Source organism: Mirounga angustirostris, unplaced genomic scaffold (genome assembly GCF_029215605.1).
Source record: "Mirounga angustirostris isolate CCGP_5_RB_7025 unplaced genomic scaffold, mMirAng1.0.hap1 SCAF_12, whole genome shotgun sequence".
Classification (NCBI taxonomy): Eukaryota; Metazoa; Chordata; class Mammalia; order Carnivora; family Phocidae; genus Mirounga; species Mirounga angustirostris.
In genome coordinates, this window is record NW_026991720.1 from 19,887,888 (window position 1) to 19,913,654 (window position 25,767).

General features: G+C 39.9%; 1 protein-coding gene across 5 annotated transcripts in view; it reads left to right on the plus strand.

Moving 5' to 3' along the window:
• Window positions 1-25,767, plus strand: part of CHCHD3 (coiled-coil-helix-coiled-coil-helix domain containing 3) — a 274,616-nt gene that overhangs the window by 179,729 nt on the left and 69,120 nt on the right. The gene's annotated exons all lie outside the window — the stretch shown is intronic.

Here is a 25,767-nt window from a genome sequence, read left to right on the forward strand (position 1 = left end):
TTTAGAAGCTGCACTGCCTCCAGGTCAAACAGTAGAGTGCTACTCTTGACTCTCCCTAGCATTGACGAAACTTGAGTGGGTTCGTAGAAATGGAAGTGTTTTAATGGATATATTGTCTTTGTGTAATCTCAGTTTCACTGCATTTGTGGCTAAGAAATGGGCAGGAGTTGAACAGTAGGACTTAGGAAGAAGAGTTCAGAGGAGTTGAGGCAGTACCTCTGGGCAGGCCCTAGAGTTTGACAGAGATGCAAAGGCAGGAATTAAAGCTAAAACAGGAGACTGTGGGTTTCAGAATGGGAATTTGAGCCCCCTCATCAGTGCCCCCGTTCAGTAAAGTAGATTTGTCTAGAATCATTTCACACATGGGCCATACAAAGCTAGATCTTTCTTCCCTTTGATGGAAAGCTCTAAAATTTGGTTGTTTAGAGTAAGATGTTTAATAAGAAAGTAGATACAATAAGAAATACAGTATTAAGTCCCATTCAGTACAGTTATTTACACATTAAATATGCTCACCCATGTCTGTACGTCACTAGTGTGCATGCTTCTTGCATACAGGGATCATTTCTTCATTCATCGAACAGATGTCTGCTTAATCACCTAATACATGTCAGGCTCCAGGCTAGTGCCAGAGAAATGCTAATGAAGAAAATTAACTAAACTTTTGTCCTCAGGGAGCTGAAGTGTATATAGTGGATGGCAGTTTGCAATTCTATGGATGAACAATGAAGCAGAGAAAAAGGAGTCCCAGGGCCTTGGAGTATAGGGTGTGGGATCTGGTAGAGAGGGAGGGCCTAATAGGTGGCTTTTGGTAAGAGGTCTGCAGTAATGGGAAGTCAACCAGCAACAGAGCCCTGAAGCAGGGCTGTGTGTTTCATGTTGGAAAGGCTAGAGGGTTTGTGAGTGGAAGAGCATGTTGGCTTTTGTCTTAGGCAAGAACTGAAGCAAGACAGACCTAAGAAGAGGTAATGGCGGTAATTCAGAAAAGGAATAGTGATGGCTTGGGACCGGCTGCTAGCCATGGAGGGGATGAAGCATGGGGTTGCATGTTTCAAAGGCAGAGCTGATCAGGCTTGTTGATGGTTTTGAACATGAGTGAAAGAAAGAACTCAAGGATACTCTCGATCTATGGCTTTTATACCTAGAAGGATGGCTTTTCCATAGAGGAAGACTATGCAGATACGGATCTTCTTGTGGGTAGTGCAGAAAAATCAGGAATTTGATTTTAAATACTTTAAGTTTGGGATATTTGTTAAGACATCCAAATAGAGATGATAAAAAAAGCATCAAGTGGAATGGCTTATGGCAAGAGTGAGCACATTTTTCTGTAAAGGGCCAGATAGGAAATACTTTAGACTTCGCTGGCTGTGTATGGTTTCTGTCTCGACTACTCAGCTCTCAGCTCAGCTGCTGGGCGCTGCCATTGTAACGTGACACCAGCCGTAGCCAGTATGTCAGTCGGCAACTGCGACTGCGTTCCAATTACGGACCCTGAAGCTTGGGTTTCACATAATTTCTGTATGTCATGAAATACTCTGCTTTGGACCCCCCACCCCCCAAACCACTCAAAAACCCGAAACCACTCTTAGGGCTATATAAAAACAGAGAGCAGGCGGGATCTGACTCATGAGTTCTAGTCTGTAGAACCCTGGTTTAGAACACAGGCTCTGACTTGGATTGAATGCACTGAACAGACATTTACCTGCTGAGTTTTTGTAGCATGTTACTTCAAGTTTCAGTTTCTTCAGCTGTAAAATGAAGATATAATAGTACTTACCTCACGGATTTGTTAAATGGGCTCATTCTCATAAAGCACCTACTGTAGTGTCCCGCACAGAGTGACCGCTCAGTCAGCTGTTAGTTTACCTCAACCCTTCCAAGCACCGTGCCTGATAGTAAATATTAGCTGAATAAAATGAATGACTGATAGTTTTTGAGGTGATTTACCCAGTACCTGCTTTTTTCCCCACCCAGTGACAGTTTTCTTTGCTATCAAGTATTACTGTGCTCGGTACCTTTTGGATTTGTCATTGATTGCTCTCAGGTACAAGAAAAGGCAATGAAAAATATTCACCCATTACTCATAAATCCACCAATTTGATGGAGGTCATTCAGTGATTAGTGTGATATACTGAGAGGATTCGATCTTGGCTGATGAAACCAGTCTGCTCAGCAGCTAACTGTTGTTTTTGGCCTCAAGTTAGAACACATGGTGGTAGATCAGATGGAGATGGTGTGATGATGTCAAGTCATTGCAGTCAGCAGCTTTTTATATAGGTGAAATATTTTTTCCTTTTTGAAGATAAGGCTGGAAAGTAGTGTTTTAGGAATTTTAACTGAAAACTGAGAGTACCAGTGAGCTTAGAAAAATCCTAAGGTGGAATAATCACACTACTGTTAGTTAATACCTAATAACTCCAGGCTGGACTAGGAGTCAGAAGGCATGGTGCTGTCATCTAGTTATTTGACAAGTCACCTAATCTCTTCTGGTCTCTGCTTCTTTATCTATGAAGTGGGGATAATAGTCTGTTCCTTGCTCACGTTTGTGAGTTATTGGGGGGACCAGATAAGATGATGTATATAAAAGCTCTTTGAAAACTGGAAAATGCTTAACAAAAGCCATTGCCATTAAAGAATATCTACTTACTTTTCATTGTGTACAAAACACTAAAAATCATTAAATTATTTGAGTATTGTTCAACTTCCTGCTGTCTTCTCTCCATTTCTGTAAAATCATCTTTGTTTATTACTGCCTTTCCTGAAGTAGCTACATTAATTTCGTTCAATTGGATTTCTTCCAGGAATATTTGAGAGATGTAGGTCTCCGTGATGAAGCATTTTGTAGGCTTAATGCAGAAGATTTTAAAAAGAGTTCCCCTTGTATTGTGCTGACAGTGAAAAGTGCAATGTCTCACCATTTCTATTAGAAATTCTACATACAGTTCATGTTAGAAGATCTAAAAGTGCTAAATCCAATAGTGCATATTGCAAGAAAAATAATTATAGTATTATGATAGCTGTAGAATCACCTAACTTACTATGCGAAATCCAGGTTGCCTGTGGTTTAAAAGTGGTTTAAGTACATGTCTTTATTTAAACCAAATGAAATGATGAAACCATAAACTAGATACTAGATGGTGTATCATTACTGGAGAGGGAATATTGACCAGTCTTTAACAGAATCATTCCAAAAGTGATCCCCATCAACTAGATTAACACCATCATTATGTACACAATCACTTTTAGATGACTCGTAGTCTTATTACTTGAACTGTTCATTGTCATTGACTTGTTACAGATTTCTTTTGAGACTCTGAATCCAAATCCCCTGAGCATGTGGAGCACATTCAGTTCTATTACAGTGTGGCTTGCCTCTTTGATCTATTTATAAATTCTATCAATTAGATAGTTCCTATGTGTGAATGGATCTTTCTCCTCCTATATATTCATATTGGTTGGTTCACCGCGAGTCTGAGAGAACTTTCTTCTATCACTGCCTCATGAGGAGGAATAAGTATAATTTAACTGGACACAAGTTCACCCTTCTTAGAACCAGTATTCTAAAAGCAGTAACTCTTTACAGAGAAAGAAAGTCAAGCCATTTGAAAAGTTTTTCAAGTCCCTATTTCATTGTAAAGGTTGCTGGCTTTATCAAAGGACATTGACATAGATGTGAAGTGAACTTCTGTATTTTAATAACATTGGTGAGGTCACAGTTAGGTGTGTGGCCTAACCGAAAGAGACTTGAGTATTAACTCCTGGTTGTTGATTTAAGAGACTTGGAGGATGTTAATTCCTGATTGGTGATTTGATAAGAGGAAGCCCAGGGCAGCTTTCAAAGAGAAGGTTCTTAAGTGTTTTTAGGAAGCTTTCCACAAATCTCTAAGGGAATGTTCCATAGTGTTTTTATACCTCTCTTTATGGTGCCACAGTTATGGTAATTGTGATTTGTTATCTGTGTTTATCACATAAATTCCCTGAGGTTAAAGGTCATTTTCTCTCGTCTCTGTATTTTCCACAACTCACATAGGAGTTCAGTGAATAAATCCTAGATTTACTAAGCTTATACCATAAAATGATGTCTTAAGCAATTAATGTATAGTTTTTAACTATCAACAAAGTACCTGGTATCTTCTTCACTCGTCATTTAAATTAATAATATATATCTATCCTATGAGAATCAAGTTTTGACTGTCTTGATATTATTTGTAGCATCATCATCATTGTGATAGTAACTCACAGTAATATTTATTGCGCATTTACATGTGCTAGACACTTGCCATGGGTTACGTCATTTTATTCACACAGACAACTCTATGAGGTTGTCAGTCCTGTTGTTTAGATGAAGGCCCGAAGGCTTCAAGTAACTTGCCCGAGAATATCCAACCAAAACATCTGGATCTGAGGTAATTCCAACACCTGAGCTTTTAGCCATTAGCCAGTGCTAGCTTTAATATTTGTTAGTTCTGCACTCAAGAGTTAAATCCTGCTGGTTGTGTGTTGGCTCTTTGGGTGGTGAGTTAGCTCTTTTTGGTTTCTAATACAACTTTTTAGGTCCCAATGTTAAAATGGGATTAATGCTACCTCATAATCTACAAGATTGTTAAGCATTGAAAAGGCAGAATCTTTTCCCCAGGATGGTACTTCCTGGGGACATTTGGCCAAAAAGGGAATAAATAAAGTCTTATTATCTAGCAGCTACAGCATGATACCTCTAAGAGTTATTTTAACATCTAGTTGTGCTTCTTCTACTTTGAAGTAAGAAAGCCATAGTCACTGAAGCAGTTTACAAATGTTTTTGAGCCATTCATTCATATGTTCATAGTGTTGCTATCAGATAGTCCTATCATTCCACCTCTAGATAGAAACAAACTTTATACTTTTGATAAAATGCTTCGATGGTCATTTCATTAGAGTCTGGATTGCCTTCATGTTCTTCAGGGCATGTGTATTTTCCAGTAGTCTATTAGCCCTATGGGAGGGAAGTGAGAAGCAAGACCAGACCGTAGTTTGAGAGGGCAGAGTCCAGATTCTCCCAGGGATCTTCCAGGATGAAGGACCCCCTTCTCCCCAAGACATCTTGGAGATGTGAGTTCTTTGATGATTAGTGTGTCTTCGTGTCTAATTTCCCAATTATGAACTTGAATTGATTTGCTCTACTCAATCCACTTTGCTCTTGGTGTTCATAAGAATGGTGGGGTTTGGCACAGTGTGAAGAGAGCTATAAACGCCTTGGTGACTTGAGGAGCTGAGGGAGATCAGAGGGCTTAGTTAGGTAGAGTCACAATGTATCAACAGGGTAGTGGGATCTGTATTGCTTTCCGTTTATAGGCTCCTCTGGATTTCAGTAGCTATTTGCATACACACTGCAGTCAATCCCATACAATTAAGGAGAGGGAATTGTACAAGCTGAGCAAAAGAAAGCAGTGTAAAGAGAATGGTGAAAAATAAATTGTCATTAAGAAGAAACGTACTTTACTAGTTCGTCACCTGTGGAGAGAGTTACTAATTAAATTCTAAGGTCGTGCTTACTTACACCAAATGAGCAATTTTTAAAAGCCTTTTACTTATAGTGGGTGGCATATCTTCCATTGCATTATGAAGTGTCGGGCTCATCTGTATGATTAATGGGCTTTTTTGATTGCTTGACTTCTTTGTCAATTAGTACCTTGGTTTCTCTATTCCTCTGTGCAAAGCTTGGGGGAAAATAATGCCAACAATGATGGTAAAAAGAAACGACAACAGAACGGATTATTGTCAGCCCAGTGTGCTGCTTATGGGAAGAAATTATTATGTATTTTTACTACCAGATGAAGTCTGTCATTATAAAAATACTTCATTGAGTGAAGCTTGTTCAGCCTTTTGATGGGATTAATAAAGGATAGAATCACAGATCACTGACATCTAAGATACTAAAACACATAAGCAGTCTTTTCTGGGGTAGGAAGATAATTTAATAAAGTCTATTTATGGGATTAAAAAAAACCCTTTGATACTTTCCCCCCTCAAGTGCTTTCTGAACAGTCGTCAGTGATTCTAGGTCATATGGGTAGCTCATATACACCGAATTATTGTGTGGGCTTTGGCTGTACAGTGTGAGATAGCAAATTTAACATAATAGTTAAAAGCATAACTTTGTGGTAGATAGCTAGTTTGTACTTGTCAACCTAGAGATATATATTATTCCTTTGACACTCTGAATTTTTGTACTGGTTTCCTCATTCATCTTGAAATATGGTCTGAAGTCACCCAGAGTTGCAGAAACAAAGTTCTCTGGTCCAGGAGTTGGACATTGAAGGTGATGGAAGCCAGAGACACGTTTAATTGTAATGCCATTACACACGACAGGGGTTTTAGGAGTGGTTTTCCAGCATGTACCTTGAGTTGCTCTTTTTTTCCTCATTAGCAAGTAATGATAGTTCACATAAATGTGCTTAGATCTTCATTGTTAGGTAGAAAAATTAATAAGGGCCAGTATCATCATATCTTTTCCTAATATAATGGACATATTTATTTATAACGTAGATTCAAAGACCTGAACCCTTTTACACTCTTCACCTCCCTAAAGGAAGCTTATTGTTGCAGATATTCCAAAAGCAGTAAGCAGGAATGGACTTCACCCCCTCCCCCTTCTGTTTTGTTTTCCTGAGGGGGAAGGGAGCGATCCACACAGTGTAGTGGATATGGGGTTCTTATCCTTAATTCATTATTCAACAAGTCCTTCAAACGCATTGGCTTTTCTGTTAACCTCTCTGAATTTCCTAATGGGAAATGTGGTTTGGGTAACCTTGAAATGCTTTTTAAATCTGGCTTTAGGGATATGCGATTTACATTCTTTTCTGGGGTGAGCCTGTTAAAAGTGCATCCCGTGAAAATTATCCCTTTAACTGGAGCCAGTTTTTCTGTGCCTAATTTTAGAGGAAAGATTTGCAAATCACGGGATCAGCACTTAATTTGGGGCTCTATTTACCATGTAGGCTGTCAAGAAGTACTAACCAGAAGGTAAGATGAGAACATGGAGTACAAAGCTATGAGCGGATGGCACACAGTACACCAGGTATTAAATAGCATTATCCCTCCTGCTTGCTACAGTAAATAGGGTTTCACCATTATGATGTGTCAGGGCTTTCAGTGAAATCGAATTTACAAGACACTAAACTGTCATCCTCTCTGCTGAGCAGCTTTATTCTGGGATCTTGCTTTCATATTAATCCTGTTGGTAGGAAATACTTGTACCAATTGTGCATGGAAATTATAATTTAATGATCTCTTCCTTTTCTCTATTCAGAGCTTAGAATGGACCACTGTGCTTTGCAGTGATAGCCCCAGGGCTCTGAGAAAGGGATAATACAGAGTTCAGCTTTAAAGCCCAGTATTGCCTTTTTGTGAGTGCTTGTAATGATCGTAAGTGCTAAGATGCCAACAATATGGGTTGCATACTTTCTCAACTCTTCACGTTTCCTTTACCTCGTGAAAGACCGTACCATAAAATAATTAAATTCTGTTTACCATGACAGTTTCTTAAAATGGTCTGCCACTTGAATGTGTAAAAAGACAAGGTGAGAAATAAAGCGTTATGAAATCCAGGGAAAATTAATTTCACTTTTAAAGATTCTGTTTATTTTGTGTGGGGAGGCTCAGCAAGGATGTTCTTTTGTAAAACAGTTAATACTCCCTTTCCTTTCTTTGGGATCTTTTCTTGCTATTGGTAGGAATATTGCAGCCAGGAAGTCATTCTGTATTTCCGGCAAATGTGATTGAAAATGGGCTTGATCTCTGAATCTTCTTTGCATCCAATTTCATAATTAGTGATTGTTTTGCTTCTTGATATCTTGTTTATTTATAAATTTCAAATGTACTCCATTTAGGCAGACCAGCCAATGTTTATTTCCCTGTTTTACTGACTGAGAAATTAAAATACACGAATATTAATTTTTTTTTTAAAGAAAATTGCAGGGCTGGTGTTAGAAAACGCTCTTGAATCCCAGTTTTATGTTCAGACCGTGAGCCAGCTGTGCCTCTATAAGGGATTACATTTCAGCACATTAGTTTCAGTTAGAAAGATATATTTGGTCATTAAAACATTTGCAAATAATATTAGCTCATAACATCGTCAAAGAAGAAGTGCCCACATCTGAACTTGGCGTGTAAAGCAGGTTGGCACAGTGAGGGCAGCATTCAATAAAGGGAACCCAAATCCAGTTTGGCCACACAGACTAAGATAGGATTTTGATCTTGGTCATTCTTAGGGGCTAGAGGGAGTCCTTGTCATTTACCATTTATTCTAGAACACATTTGTTAAACTCCTCCAGTGAGCCAGGCAAGTGTGTGTAGGTATAGGGACAAATACAAATAGCACAAACACCCTTTGGCATCTGGTACAGAGCTTTTAATTGCCAGAGTGGATCCATGGAGGCTATGCCAGACTATTATTTTCCAGAGCAGAAATGTTTTGTGAGGAGTAGCTGCCACTTTTGTCTCAGAGAGTTGGAGATCGTGGGATTTAGGAGGGAATTCATTGGCTTAGAGTAATTCATCAGGTTAAATGCTCAGATAAAGACCCAATGAACTGGTTGCCTTAAATAGTGGTCTTTGAAAATAAATATTAAATGTGTAAGCTCCATGAAGCCCAGAAATATTTCCCCTTTGATCACCACGATAGTGCTTGGCACATAGTAGGCACCAGCTAACTTGTAAAAATTAATGTATTTGTCAGGAAGTGGGATGGGTTCTATGGCCAAATAATTTTGAGTAATGTTAAGTTTAACTAAGCTGAACAGATTTCTTTACTGTAGGGCCTTGTCAGAGTTTATATACATTCAGAGCTTCCAAGATGATGATACTGCAATGCCATGTTTCAGCATTACACTTAAGCCACGGAATCTTTTTTTCAAGAAACACCAGCTTATCCCGGCACACCATCTGAGGCTTGCTGTGCCCTGCACAATGCCAGTTCCTATAGCGTGAGTCCTTCCTAGGACGTTGAGGTCAAGAAGCCATAGTGTTTCATTAGTAGAGGTCCTAATTTGAAGCTTCTGAGGACCTGCAGCCGTCCCAGAATGGCCTGCCTTTGCACTGTGTTGCAGAAGAGGAGACAGATGAGAAAGAGACCTGAGGATTCTTGAGGTCCTCTGGAGTGGGAGTTGTTCACACTTTTATTCTCTTTATAATCTTCAGTCTGTCTAAGAATCTCTAGAAAACTATGCCTGTAATTTTCGGTGTTACATTTATATTCACAGTCCTTATTCAGGCTTGCATTATTCCAGTCTCTGCAGAGTTGGGAGCCGTGGGTAGTGAGGTTTCACTGGGGCCCTTCCATCTAAGGACCCAGACTCATGCCCTTCAACCTAGGACTTAATGTCCTTGGGTGAAGAATCAGGCATGGAGGCTAATGCCACCAAAGATTGAGGGTCCAAACAGGAAATTTCTTCTCTTTCATAAAATGACGTGGGATGGTAATCAAATTAGATAAATATTTAATTATCATTGCAGGCCTTTAAAAATCTTCCCCCAAGTGTTTACCAAGATGTAGAGCTAGAGGAATAAGGAAAAGATGTATTAGCACCTTCCTTTCCTTCAGAGCCTGGAGTTTTGACCCTTCGGGAAGAGTTTATAGGACTGGCTATTATTTGATGAGGAAGCTGTAGGGTTTGCTTGCCTAGGTCAGAAAATGCAGTCTTTGTATCCAGTGAGTTAAGCTGAATGAAGGTCAGTAGTCTGTGCTCTATAATTTCATTCTCTTTCAGAGACCGTTAAAAACAAGAGCTCCAGGGAGAATAGTGTGGCCACAGTACTGAGCCCTCACTATTAGTAGTTCTCACTGAGATCTATAAGGGCAGGAACCTTTTCTGTTCAGTGTTGTATCCCCAGCCCCTGGAACAGTGCCTAACACATAGTGGGTGCTTTGTAAATCTTTATCGAATAAATTAATGGACACGTTTTCAGGAGGTAAAAGGCTTTAATCTCAACAACGGTCCACGTGATTTAGATATTCATCTTCCAGGTCACATAGTGTACACCTTCCCTCAGGTTATACCTTATCCTGCAGGTTTTCTCCGAGATTTGGGTGAGGGTCTTCTGCTCCAGTCATGCTAGCTACTGGTATTAATGCAACTGCACATCTTACTTACATAAAATTAAACATCAGTATAGATACCATTTTTCCAGCAAACTTTTAAAGTAAATTAAATTAAATCATATTGCCTAAACAGTGTTCTTAGCCATTACTTTTACATGACTTTGGGGACGTAAAAATTTTATTGACAAGCCCTGTCCTAAATAGAATGCTCAACTTCATGTATTGTCCCCAAACTTGGCTTTGGGTGAAAATGCTCTTTGGGACTTTGCATTGTGGACACCCTTGCTATTCAAGGCTGTTGGCCTAGAAATAAAGTGTCTGTGTCACGGTCTTCAGCAGCAGCATTGAAATGGCCACCATCTACTGAGGGATTATTATTGGGCAGGCAGTGTATGAAATGACTTAACATCATCCTTCTAACCCCAGCACAGACCTTTGGGAGAGGTATTTTTTCTCTTCACCACCCAACCTGTTGTTGTTGATTTTGTTATTGAGGCTCAGAGACCTCAAGTAACTTGCCCTGAGTTTCCCAGCTGGTGCAGTCAGGCCTCTGTCTTCCTCCTCACTAATAGCCTTTCCTTCTGTGTGACCATTGCTTTCTGGCCTTACATTCAGCATGCAGTTCCACTTACCTGCCCCCCACTTTAAGAAGATTTTTGGTGGAAGTGAGCATGACACTTTTGAGCCTCTAGAGTTTAGGAGCAGATTCTCAGCTGAGTTTTCCCTTGGCATGTTCTGTACTTGGCTTCTTTTGTAAACTCAGCCCCAGTAGGCTTACTTAATCGTGGATTGTGTTCCACAGTAAAGTGAAATTATACCAGTTTCATTATAGGGCATGGGTCAGATGATGGATACAGTTATCTGGTGAAGTACACAGGCTACGTTATAGGAGAGATAAGGGTCTATGGATCGGTCTTACTCCTCTGGGGGAACGGAGAGAAAGAAGGTGGTCTGAGAAATACCATGGGGAGAAATATCCAGAAATCAAAGCTCCACACCAGGCTAGATCAGCCAAGGTAATGTTGGGACTTCGTGTGATGGCAGCAAGGGGAGAATGGGATGTGGTGTCCCATTCTGATGGGACCTAGTGATCCCCTTCCAGCTCGTACTTTTGCCCCCACCGTCTTCCTTTGCCATGGCTTACTTTGCAGAATCATTTCTTTCTAGTACACCTCTGGTGAGGTGGCCCTTGAACCACTGTATCCACAGTAGCCCAGCCTTCTTATTCGCCTGCTGGTTAGATTGTGTACATATGGAATCTTGGGGTATAAACTTCCTGTAAATTTAGATTATGGTCACACAAATAGGAGTTTACTGTCAATTTCCTTCCTCTAATTTAAGGCAACAGATTGTCCTCTTACCCTAGAGCTATTTGAACTTCGCACTCAGTGGCTTCCCTCAACTCTGCCTCAGAATTAACCTGAGTAATTTATAAATCTCAGAAACCTACCACTCCGTCAACTACCTGGAAGCCATTTCTTCATTTAACCTCTTGTGATGGTCTCCATCTGCTGCTTCAGCATCACACACCGGGAAACCTGCAGACTTGCTGTCCCTCTGTACATTCCTCTGCCCTGTGTTAGACATCCCCCTTTTAGGGGATACTGAGCACCTACTGTATGCCCAGGTATCGTGTGTGGTAGGCACCCACAATACAGAGAGTGACTGAATCAAGCACAGTTCACCTCTCGTCTCTCCTCGCTCCTCCTCGCCTGTTACCTCTTGTTAATATCAGTATTTCTAGAACTTATTTCCAGTGTAGTTCTTTTTTTTTAATTTTTTTTTTTTAAAGATTTTATTTATTTATTTGAGAGAGAATGAGATAGAGAGAGCATGAGAGGGGGTAGGGTCAGAGGGAGAAGCAGACTCCCCGCTGAGCAGGGAGCCCGATGCGGGACTCGATCCCAGGACTCCAGGATCATGACCTGAGCCGAAGGCAGTCGCTTAACCAACTGAGCCACCCAGGCGCCCCTCCAGTGTAGTTCTGCCTTGCCCAGATGGACTGTTATGTGATGTGACTTAGCACAAATACAGGAAGTAGGGTAGTTTAAGGTGGAGAGTTGAGATCCTCAGGTTATCTCCTTGGGTAGGCAGTCCACGTGTTGAGATCTGTTTTTCTGCTGATCTCACTACCATTCAAATAAAAATGTAACTAGAACTACAATGAGTATTTCTGTAGTTCAAGAAAAATAATACGTAATAAATTGTGGACTGTCTATTCTTTCATGATATAGTTGCTCTAAATTATAGAAATTTGGCAGACATTCCTAGAACTGTTTGTTAAAATTCAATAGCATGCAGTTAAAGACAGAGATTGCCATTTCTCTGTTGGGTACATTAAAAAATTATATTATGTATCATTTGGACTTGGCCCTGAACTCGGTGCCCAAAAGAATAATGCCAGAAAGACAAAAGAGTGTTTTAACTAAATAGAGGCACTAGTAAACATTTACGGAAATACCAGTTATACTCTAGCTAGTTAAGAGTAATTACGCAAAAGAGCGTTTTTGAATGAATATTACTTTAGGAGTAACCAAATGGAAACAGTGATTTATGATGAAATTCTGAATTTCAAGCCTTGCCAGGCAACAAAACAAGATTGCCAGTATTTGAAGCCTTTGCCGACTGACAGTTAAAACCATTATTAATACAACCACCTGGATTCTGAATTAATGAAGTGGAGTATTTTATAGACTTAAAAGTTTACTGCTCCATGGAACTTTAGCATTCATCTAGTACAGAAGTATACTTTTTCAGACAAGGAAACAGAAACCTGGGGGTTTCAGGGTTGGTTTTATGTAGTTGGGGAAGGGAGTGATGGCAGTGTTTACCTAGTCGTTACTATTGTCTGATCGAATAGGTTCGAAGTAAGTAAGTAAATATTTATGTAGGTTCCTGGAACTGTTTGGTGTTGGGGTGACCATCCCAAATATTGCAAAGGTGACTGAAATATATTGAATTACGGGGGTACTGTTCCTCACGTTTTATGAAACTCAAACAAAATTTCACTAGCTTTATTGGTAACATGGCACAAAGCAAGCATGCAGTAGTGTTTTAATTAATTGCTGTGCTGAACAAAAGAAATTTCGAATAGAACTCACCCGATTTGTTCTAACAGAGGAAAGAACAGCTAACTTGCTGATTTGTTCTAGTTGCTAATTTTCACATACCTACACTATTGTAAAGCAATAATTCCCAAATGCTTGTCTCTCAGTTTTTCATAATTACCTGAGGTATTCAATAACCCCTGACCTCAGCAAGTTAGGGAGATGGGCTTGGATGATTCTGGTATGCCTCAAAGGCTCAGGACCTCTCCCTCAAAGGACCCCAAGGTAAACATAATGACATCAAAGACAAGCGGTGTCAGAACTACTTATTGACTATTTGTCCTTGGAAACACCACGTACCCTGTTTCACCCCTAGAGCCTCATCTGTAGCATGGCTTTCATAACATACTTCTTGAGGGTATAGAGATGAAACAAAGTATTATATGTGAATTTATATGAATATTAAATTAGGATAGCTGCTGTTGCCATCATCATCAGTCTCCAGCATCTAGGAAGATGATAATTCCATACAGTTTGAGGTAATTTGTTGAGGGGGGGCGGAATTAGGACACAGTATTTTTCCATTATTTTGTTATGTTGAAATGTTATATTGAATTTTGCCAGAAGAAACAGAATGATTAGCTCAATTGTGTAACTGTTCTGTGATACAGGAATAATTAAAAAACTACAGTTAGGTCTACCTAATCTTTTAGGTTTTCAGAGCTCTGTAAATGCTTAATTTTATTTGATAAAATAGAGATTTCTCTTGTATGTGTATCCCTTAAAATTTGACAGACTCTTTTTGTGAGAGAGAGAGAGAGGGAGGGAGGCGGGGGGAGATAGATATCAAATCTGGACACTTCAGTGTATTTAAGCTCAGGTCTTTGTTTTATCCTTCATCTTTTGAGCAAAGGCTCATTACAATCTTTGTTCATTTATTACTCTAAGGCCAGCCAATGGGTGGGAAATTAAAAACAACAATAGAGTAGAGCTGGTTAAACTTTACTCTGGGTCAAAAATGGTTTGTTTATTAAACGCTGAGATACTGTGATATTGGAGTGCAGCTCCTTGAGACTAGGGACTGACACATAAAGATGAAGAGACTAGGTTCCAGAGATGAGCGATTGCAGAGTTTAGGGAAAGCAGCTTTAAGGAAGTAGCTGGGGTGTGGGGAGTACAGAGATGGAGGAGACTGTAGAATTTGGGGGAAATACTACACAGGTACCCCCTTAATAACATGCTGTGAGCACATGTGTTTTACTTGAATGTTTGTTTTTTATTTTAATCTTTCATTGGAAGTCTGATTTGGGATATCAATGAAGAATAAGGATTCACTATTCATTGTGATTTTGGGGTCAATCTTGTAGAGTTTTTATTTAACAAGTGAGTGTACAGAATGAGTTATTTTTTTTACCTTCTGTATTATCCATTAAAATGGAATGGATGACCAGGAGGAGAAAGCATGAAAGCATGGATGAAGACAGGTCATACGATTGGGTTGGGTTGGGGCAAGAGCTGAGCAAAGGGATATGTGGTAAAATAAAAACATGAAAGGGTGATTCCTTGACGTAGACTGCTCTTTAATGATGGATTTCATGGATCAGAATATTCCTGGCTGCAAGGGTCTTTTCTTTTCTTTTCTTTTCTTTTTTTAATGAGGCTTTTTATTTTGGATTGTATTTTTCAGAGGCAGAGAACATTTCTGTTTCTGTTGGGGTCATAGCATCAGGGAAATGGCAGTGGAATGTTGATATCAATATTGTAAATTTCATTTCTAAGAAAAGTCTATTAGGTCAAACTTAATTCTGGCATGTCTTATTATTTTGTGCAGTTTATGCAAGAGTCTGTTAAAAAAGTACCCACCAAAGAGCAAAATCACCAAAGTCCTTTTCATTATAAAACTAACAGTCTCAACATATTGTTAGCCTGCTCAGGAAAAACAAAACAAAACAAAAAACCAAAACAAAACAAACCCACAATAGGTTGTGTTAACATTCTTAAAAATGTACCTTTTTTGACTAGGTTTCTCCAAAGTCTTTCTGAGATTAGAGAATTTGCATAAAATTAAATGACTAATACTTATTTAAAAAAGAAATCACCAAACAATAATCCTTCCAAAAGCTCTGTCTCATTGAACCTCTGTCTTTCTCATGTAATTTAAACTCATTTTTGTATCTCTCCCACACCTTCCTGTTGTCTTTACTGCTTCTGCCTCAAAAAACAAAGCAAAAAACAACTAATATTGGTTAGGCCCCTTAAATTATCTTTTATATATGCAGATCTTGTATTTTCAATCCCTTGAATCCAAGTATATTTCAATGACTAAAGTATGCAGTTGTTACAATATAAATTATGGGCATTATAAGGATTAAACCTGGTTTCTCAATTGTGGATGAATGTCTTTTTTCATTTGAATATGCTATAATTTAAAGATAAAGGCATAAGCAACTGTTATAAATTGTTTTTTCTTTCTCATTTTCTCTGTGGTACAAAATATGGTAAAATACCTGCTAAGTCACCACCTCGAACACCCACACTGCAGTTTAAAAAATTTCCCATAGCTTATTTTATATAATGTACTTTCTGGATCTTCCCATTATCTGAAAAAAATCATTTTTCTTTTGAGAAAATTACTACTCTTAAGGTTTATCCACATAGAAAAATGGGTATAGGTAGATACTTTTTATGCCTTATAGTTTTCATTATTCATTTATCCTAAAATCAGTAATGGCAATAGAATACTATATGTTCACAGTAAGTATTTTAAGGAACAGAAATATCAACTTTTACTTAACATACTTCTAGTCATTTTCTTCATCCGTGGACATTTTATGGGAGAGAGAAATTTGGGCTGATTTCAGTTAACAAGTGAAATAAACTTTCTAAAATATACATTCTCATAAACCTACGTCCTATATTCCTGATTCATTTTTGTTGATTTCAGGAGTGACTGACTGTCCTCCATTTTCATGGTCCCATCTGTGATTTAGAATGCTTTTAGATAGCTTGCTGGATTTTCATAAATTTGAAAGTCATTATTGCTTTAACTGGCAATATTAATTTTTTTCAAGCAAGTAATTTAGTACTCTACTGACCATTTAGAATTTTTGCTCAGTTTCTTTTTATTTTCTTTGCTTTGTCACCATGAGCTCTTCACCAGGCCGGGTCATTCATATAGTGTTTATTTAGAACAAACTGTGTGGCAGACTCCATTTTAGGCTCCAGGGATATATCAGAGAGCAAAATTGACAGAAATTACTGGTAGAGTTAATATTCTGTTAATATTGACAGTATATAACAAGTATATTTTATGTCAAGTGGTAATGAGTTCTGTGAAGAAAAAGAACTCATGATAAGGGAAGAGAAAATGACAGTGTGTGTGTGTGTGTGTGTGTGTGTGTGTGTGTGTGTGTCAGAGGGAGTGGGTACAGATGCTACTTTATACCGGGAGGCTTCTGATTGGGTGCCACTTGGGCAGGGGCCTGAACACCAGGCGTGAACCATGCATATGGGGGAAGAGCCTTCTGGCAGGGCCTGTTGAACACCCGTTGCCCACATCTCTTGCCTTGATTCCATGCCATTTATTGCTCTAGTGTATTCTTCACTGTCTTTTCAGAAACTGCCAGGTTTGCTCTGGCAGATATTGCTTATTTTGGTCTGTACTTTGTTAGCAGATCAGTTCTGTGTTGAGTTCAAATGGCACTCTGATTTCAAGAGTGATTCTAATCCTTGTTCTCCTAGAGGAATAGTAAGTAGGTACTGTGGATCTGGTAAGTGAATACTTAAGTAAAAAAAAAAAAATTTTTTTTTTAATTCCTCATCAAGTGGAAATGTGCCCACAAGACTCCCTGTGACCTCACATTCCTTTCTTCAAGCTCCCATCACCCTCCCCCAAATCCAAGTCAACACCAATAATCCTGCCTACCCTCTTTGAAAGGAAGAACTGTAGCGTTTATTGTGAGCTTACCATTTGCCAGCACTGGGCTACACACTTCACATGCGTTCACGTCCAGGACTGTGTTCTTATTTTACCTAGGAGGAGAGAGAGGCAGACTAACAGTGTGTACTTTATTCAAGTGCAGAGACAGTAAGCATTAGAGTCAGGGTTCGCACCCAGGCAGTGTAAGCCCACATTCTCAGTCTCTATACTGCACAGACTCCTGGGAGGCCAGAGTTGGGATGGGATTGAATTAGACGTAAAGGAGCCTAAGCAGGCCTCTTTGACTCAGTGTCCCTAACCAAAGCTAAACAGTATATGGATTACCCACATATGTTGTAATTTTAGTTGGGCAAAAATTCCTCCTCTGACCGTGTCCATAGATTGGAAATTGGTTAGCTTGTTTTCGTCATCTCTGTGTTCCCTTTCTGGCTTTCATTGATCCTATCAAAATGGAAAAGACTTGATAGCTACTCTTTGCACCTGCCTTTTTTATACCAAGTCTCCATTTTGGTCACTCCCTCCTTAAGGGAATTCCCCTCCCCACTTTTAGGTCCCTAATGCCCTCCTGCCCTCTACCTCTTTTCCATCCTTAAAACAAACAAAAAGATGGGACTCCCCGCTGGTTTCTCTACTGGGGACAGCGTGCTGAGGCTGCCACAGTTGGGCACAACTGTCAACGTTAGAGTGACCATTGTGGAGCTTGGGGACACATGGTCCTGCCCCACCCTAGCATGGCTGGACCATCACTCTCTTTTTCACTCCTCCCTATTATTTTTTTCAAGGCACTCAGTTATATGATGTTGCTTTACATTTGGCATAATTTTATTAGGTATTTAAAGGCATCTTTATACCATAAATTTCTTTATCTGATAAATTAGAATTAATTTTAATGACTGTAGAAAATATAGTTTTAATGACAGAGGTATACGGTTGGATCACAGTTTTGTAATTAATAGAGATGTAGCCTGCCATTGTATTGGAAAATAGTGTTTGTTCTGAGCAAGATGACCTACAGGATAATAATGAGTGTTCTTAGAGCTTTGTACACTTTTTGAAGGGTCTTTAAATCAGTATTCTAGTTTGAAATTGAGGTTGATTGTATGGCCACTCATCTTTTGAAATTGATATATTTCTCAGCATGGCCAGGTAGTACCAGAATCAAGAGAAAATAAGCTTTGTCTTTGTTTCAGAGTTGGGATGCATTTTTGTTCTTCTCTTCTTCCTACCTCTCTTTCAATCAACAAACATTAAGTATTAGGTGACAAGATTCATGGACCTGGTTCCTTTTTCTTGAGGAGCCAGTAGGGTAGTGGGAGGGTAGCAGGTATGTGAATACAGGGATTATTTTACAGTGGAAATTCTTCAGTGGAAGTTACACCAATCACCTTGTCCAACATTTCCTCACTCTCTCCTTCCTTGACGCTAGATGTGTGAATTTTGGATAGACCAGGGTTCAGCAAACTATGGCCCACGTGTTAAGATGTTATTAGATTTTTAAATGGTTGAAAAGAAATCAAAAGAATAATTTCATGACACACAGATTTTATGAAATTCACAATATGGTCTTTATAAATATAGTTTTATTGGAATACAGCCACACTCTTGTTTATATTCTCTATGGCTAGTCTAATGCTCCAACAGAGTTGAGTAGTTGCTAGAGACTGTGTAGCCCTCAAACTTAAAATATTTACTCTCTGGCCCTGTGTGGGAACAGTTTGTCAACCTGTCTTTTAGGAATACTTTTTTTCTCTCCCCAGAAATTCTTGAGGATAATGGACTGAGCAGATGCTTATTGAGTTGCACATATGTGCTAGGACCTGCGCTGGGCACACAGGAAGCGGGAGTAACCATGAAAGACTTACTGCTTGCCCCAGGGAGCTCGTAGTCTAGTGAGTGGGAGACCAGTAAGAGGGCAAAAAAGCCAGAAAATTAGACAGTAAATAAAGTACAGTTAATAATGTGGATACTGCGAGAGAAAATAGATTGGACAGGTTCTGTTTCAGATGGTGTGGTCTGAGAATGCAGCAGTTAAGAGGAAGAGCAAGAACAGTCTGTAGAGGAAGAGTGTAGGGGCACCTGGGTGGCTCGCTCGGTTAAGCGTCTGCCTTCGGCTCAGGTCATGATCCCAGAGTCTTGGGATCGAGCCCCGCATTGGGCTCCCTGCTCAGCGAAGACTCTGCTTCTCCCTCTCCCACTCCCTCTGCCCCTACCTCCCGCTCATGCTGTCTCTCTCATGCTCTCTGTCTCAAATAAGTAAAGTCTTAAAAATTTAAAAAAAAAAGGTCAAGTGGAAAAGAGCAAGTAGAATCACACACATGCACACCCTCCCCCTCCCTCTCTCCCTCTCAGAATAGCAGACATAGAGGTTCTGAGGTGTTCTGGATACCAGGCTTCCTCTAGGTTCCTTCCTTTTCAGGAAGTGGCACCATTATCTATTCAAGGGTTGAAGCTAAAAACTCATGACATACTATTGATTCTTAGTTTTCCTCACATGCTCTCCTTTTGAATATGAGAAAGTTCTGTTTATCTTCTTCCAAAATACAGCTCAGTTTTGCCTGCTTTCTAATTCTGTTACCAACAAAGACCAAGCCTCCATCATTTCTCACCTAAACTCTGGTCATCCCTTGTCATCTTAACTCCGTTATCTGCCCCACCCACTACGAGCTACAGTGATCTTTTAAGAACTTGAGTTAGATTATATCATTTCTTTGCTTAAAAAATCTTGTTTGCTTCCCCACTGCTCTTAGAATAAAACCCAAACCCATTACCTGCCTGTTAAAGAAGAAGAAAGGAGGCAAGTCCGGCCTGAAAGTAGGGAGTGAGAACACATGGTATGATGTAGTGGATATAAGATGAGGAAAGAAGGGGGATTCCTGTGTTTGTGGCTTCATCATCTGGGCAAAAGGAAGAACCATTTACTGAGCCTTGGCAGACCAGGAGGGATAAGTTGGTTCATTGAAACAAGAAAATGACTGTAGGGCACAAATCACAAATTGTGTTTTTATCCATTTAATTTTGGGGTGCTTTTGTGATAGCCAGTTGAGCTGTCAGCATAATATTTGGACCAGTGAGTGTGTCACTGGGGGCAAGGTTTGGGCTGGATATACAAATTTGTCACCTGGGGGAAATTTTAGATCCATGAGGCAGGAGGAGCTCCCTTAGAGACCCAGAAGGAAGGAGGACTGTGAACCAAACCTTGGGGCCTGAACTGATGGGTAACTTTTTGGGGAGGACAACGTCTGGCAGAGGGAGTCTTCCATAGGAATTGGGTGTTGCAGGGTATTTTGGATGGTGTGGGGTAATATAGGACTTGTGCTGATTTATACAGGGAGGTGGTTCTCTATCCTCATGGAGGGAATGAGAATTTGGACAAGAAAAAAGCAAAAGATTATTATTTTTTAAGGTTTTTATTTATTTTTTGACAGAGAGACAGCGAGAGAGGGAACACAAGCAGGGGGAGTGGGAGAGGGAGAAGCAGGTTTCCCGCCGAGCAGGGAGCCCGATGCGGGGCTTGATCCCAAGACCCTGGAATCATGACCTGAGCCGAAGGCAGACGCTTAACGACTGAGCCACCCAGACACCCCAAAGCAAAAGATTATTAAGAGATTTTCTATTAGAAAAGTCTGACTAGTCAAAATTTAGTTCAAGGCCATGTAGTATATAGCTTAGGAGTTTAATCTGTATAGAGTGAAAATAAATTTTGACCGTTATAATTTCTATGCCAGAAAAGTTACATGTTCATTGGCTTGTTAACCAGTTTTCCTCTGATTATTTTTCTGTTTTGTTTTGTTTTGTTTTTGTTTCTCTGCCTTCAGTTTGTGGTGTAGAGATTTAAAAACAAGTGTCTGGATAGCCACAGAAGCATCACAACCACTTAGCACCTGTATCTGCTTTTGTTTGTAATTACAATTGACTTACCACTCCTCCTCCCATTTAAAGCTAAGTGAAATATATAATTAGGAATATTTTAATGTAATAGCTTAAATATCTAGTAGTAGATTGAGGCAAGAAATAGGATTTAATTAGAGGCTAAATGCTACCTCCCACGTGAAGCTTTCTGATCCGTCTGTCCAGATGTGATCTCTTTACATAAGGCACTTCAGTTTTTATATAGCTATTTGGAAATCACTACAGTAGAGCTGTTAAGAATATCACCCCTGGAGCCAGCCTGCTTGGATTCTTTTCTGGTTGTGCCACTCACAAGCTCACACAATCTGTTAATTATTCAACTTCTTTGGGCCTCAGTTTCCTCCTCTGGAAAACAGAGATTATAATACCAACCTAATGGCGTAGTGTTGTATGGTTTAAATTAGACAACAGTATAAAGTATGTATCACAGTGCCTGGCACATAGGTTTATATCAGTGGATGTTAAATATTACTATTAATTTAGGTAAACTCTCTGGCAGATTCATTAGTTGAGGACAGAGTTTGTGTGGTGGTGATTTTTGTGTCCCTCCTGTAGTTCCTTACACGTAGTAAGGAATTTATCTTTATTTTATTTTGATTCCAGTGTAGTTAACATACAGTCTTGTATTAGTTCCAGGTGTACAAGGTAGTGATTCAACAGTTCTATACATTACTCTGTGCTCACTGTGATAAGTGTACTATTTAATCCGTATCACCTGATTCACTGATCCCCCTGCTCAACTCCCCTCTGGTAACCGTCAGTTTGTTCTCTATTGTTAAGAGTCTGTTTCTTGGTTTGTCACTTTTTTTTCTTTGTTTTGTTTCTTAAATTCCACATATGAGTGAAATCATGGTATTTGTCTTTCTCTGACTGACATTTCACTTAGCATTGTACTCTCTGGATCCACCCACGTTGTTGCAAATGGCAAAGTTTCATTCTTTTTTATCGCTGAGTAATATCTCCATTGTGTATATATACACCACATCTTCTTTATCCATTCATCAGTGAGTGGACACTTGGGCTGCTTCAGCATCTTGGCTATTATAAATAATGCTGCATAAACATAGAGGGTGCATGTATCCCTTTGAATTAGTGTTTTCGTAAGGAATTACAAGTTAAGGACATCTTCAGGAAGAATTTTACTTGGATAAAAATAATGCTGAAACTGAATTGAATAATCTTATGTATTTTCTTGTGTCATGTAATGGAATATGTAAGAATTGATAAACTGTGAACTCCCCTAAAGAGCCTCTACTGCTTTTTATCCAAGCTGTTTATATCAAAGATACCACAAACAAGGGAGACTCTAGCATCTAGGTCATTATAGCGCAGGTGTAATTTTTTATTTTTAATGAAGTATCCTATAGCTTTATGTTGACATTAACTCTTTTGGGGAGGACATGAATTGATCTTTGGAAAGTTATATTGCTGTATTCCACAGGCTTCTAAGCCATGGTTGAACATGTAAGGTGGCTTTTAATGAAGGTGTCAAGTACATTGCTGCATCACTTCCTGCCCGGGTGTTCAACTAAGGCTTTCGTAGTAACGAGTGAGAATCTCTTCAGTCAGTAAACTGAGGCTCCACGGCACCAGTGGAACTGCTCATCGGCGTCACAGTGTAAATATCAGTGCACAGAGCAGGGTCGTTATCCAGGTTGCTTTCCTCATGTGACTTAAGAGCTACTTAGGAAAAATGGCTATATGAACACTTGCCTAAAAGATGTTACTGATTTGTAAAGAGAATATTCTTGCAAGCATTTATATTCTTTCTTGTCCCCAAAATGATTCGGTGGGACTTGAGCAATATATATTTTTTAAGATTTATTTATTTATTTATTTGACAGAGAGAGAGAGAGAGACAGCGAGAGAGGGAACACAAGCAGGGGGAGCGGGGGAGGGAGCAGCAGGCTTCCCACGGAGCAGGGAGCCCAATGCGGGGCTCGATCCCAGGACACTGGGATCATGATCTGAGCCAGAGGCAGACGCTTAACGACTGAGCCACCCAGGCGCCCCGATTTGAGCAATATTGTATCAGGAAGGCTGGTGTTCTCTAACATACAAACTCTTAAGTGGGCAGAACACTAAAAATCCATTTTCTGTGTGTAATCAGTGCGGGCACAATACTAGGCTATTCATGCTTTCTCCAGCAGACAGCTAAACCCCAGCAAGTTGGTGTCAGCATCAGGGAGATCAGGGCACGGCTGGCGCAGGCCAGCTGCTGGAGGGTTGTGTTAGTGGCCGCCAGCCTCAAATGGAATTTTCCGTTTGTTATGGTTTCTGCTTTTTGTCAAGAGTGAAAGGTGTGTAACAAAAGTTTGTTCAAGGGAGGTAAAGCCAAAAAGAAAAGAGGAAAAAAGAATGAAGAAGAAATGGATAAAGAGTTGAAGACCGCCGTACTCTAAAAGAGCTCCCGTGTCCTGATTAGAATGGCTGTGTCTCCGCACAGAGTTCAAGACCAGCATGGTAGCCCTGCTTATGATGTGACACGGCCCCACACAGCAGTGCGGAATCCCACACCCTGCTGAATCAGATAGTCTTTGGCTGGAATGAGGCAGCTGTGCCCCTAACTGACTTCACCTCCTTCAACTCTGGTTCTTTCAACATAAGGGTAACTTAATTTTTAAAACAAGGACCCCGAGGCCCAGAGAGGTTGAGTGGCTTGCCCAAGGTCACATGCATTCATTCAGGCCACCTTTAGGAGGTGACCCCCTGTCAACCAGAGGTCTACAGCTCTCAAATAAGCTGCTTTGTGGGGCATGCAGTCTCCCTGTTGCCACCAGTGTTTTAGGCAGAATGAGAATGATCACAGGTCAGGGATGCCATAAAGAAGATTCTTGGAAAAGGATTCCATAACCTGGAAGGTCCCTTACAGTTTTAGATCCTGTGATTCTTGCTCTATTTCCATTGCTTCAGTAAGGCGGTGATCTCTCCCTGGCTTCTTATGGAAATAGATCTTTGAAAGCATTTTGTTACATTTTCTGTTTAAAATAGCAATTAGCTTTGCATCTCAGATACTTTACTGGGTACCATGTGTATCATTCATTTGGAGTATTAGTTCACTAGCTAATAGCCCACAGTTTTAGTTACATATGAAGCAGTAGTTCGGTGAAATAACATTGCAGCTCCTCACTAAACCAAAAGCTCAAGAAAGCTTCTTGCTGCAGAGAGACCCTCATTTTCCTGGCTGTCAGCCTGACTGATATTTTAATTTTTCTGCCCTGTAGAAAACTTCAGTCTCTTATCCAATAGATAAATGAGTGAACCCCCCAGGAAATGCAGCAGAATGTTTCTGTTTGCCAATGCAATAAATGCAGAAGCTAATAAATGTCTACTTACATCAGGAGGAGGCGTGTAATGAGTAAATGATGAGAAAAAGAATTCGGGGAAACAAATGATCTATCCAATCTAAGATGACAACCAGGTTCTTAATAACTTGTCCTCTAGTTGGAGAGAGGGCTTTTTCACCAGGCAGAGAATCAGCCTAGCACAAGGCCATTTACATCTGGCTGCTGATGGATTTGGTTACATTTGGGTCACACTGAGCAATAAGCCGCGATTCAAACTCAGCCTGGTTATTGCAGACTTTCTTTGCTTCTATAATTTCTGTGAGTGTGTGCTAGGAAAAGCAATGATTTCAGGGCCTCATTCACACGGCTTACTCCAGATTACATTTATATTTCACATTTGTCTTTTTAATCAAGACCTTTTTCAAAAGTAAAGAACCAGTCTCTTTCCCTTGAGATGTGTTCAGATCACAGGGGTTTCACCAGAACTTACTTTACTGTGGGTGAATATGCTATTCTTTAAGGTGCTTTTGTAGACCTCAACTCTCTAAATCCCTAGGGTCCGCCTTTGTGGAAACTAACAGAATGCAGGATGCTTTTTGTCCCTGGTGGATGGCTGCTTTCTTGCTTGTGGTGTTTGGAAGGACTTGTAGGAGGCAGAAGGCTCAGTGTGATTAAGACAGAGCGACTGAGCTAGGCCTTGAGAGGAGTTGCAATCCGCACTGAAGATGGGAGGAGAGACTCCATGCCAGACCAAAAGATCATTTGATGACATGCATTTTGTTATCACCCCTTTGTGTGATCTTTCTAAGAACATTTCTCAGTAAAGTCATGTGGAAAAGATTGGCTACTAAATACCAGCAGTTTTCAAGAACAGATTTTCATGAATATTTCTAGAAGAAGACTATCAAATTTGCTTGCTGGGTCTTCCATAATTATCTTTTCTTCCTCATCTTACTCTCCTTCCACTTTCCTCCCCCACTTCCCCACCCCCGCTTGCTTTTTTTTTTTTTTTAAACAAATAAGACACATTCTGGCCTGTTTTAGTTCCACATGAATGAATGCATCTCTACAGCTGAGGAGTGAAAGTTTTAAGTAGTAGTAGGATTTAGGCCCCATAATGAAGGAAAATGTTAATGAGTCATCAGATAAAAGCTGGACAGAAGCAATACTACAGGGACGTTGTGTACTTGGCAGCATATGAAATGTGCCTTCGAGATGGAGGAATCCTGCACAGCCCTTTCTAAGGCAGAGCCATTATACCTGAAAGCTAAGACTTTTCAATGTGCTTCTATTCACATGCATATTTCTCTGCCAGATCTTTCAAAAGGCCTTTCCTTTGAAATACAAAAAGATAAACATGTCTTTGAAATGGATAGGTGATCCCTTTGCCACTTGTGAAATCTTTCTCCTTTTCATATCAGAGATTTTAACCCTTAAATTAAGACTGAGTTTTCTGTTCACCTGCGAAGCTTTATATGTGTTGCCAGCACTTGAGAGAACCATGTC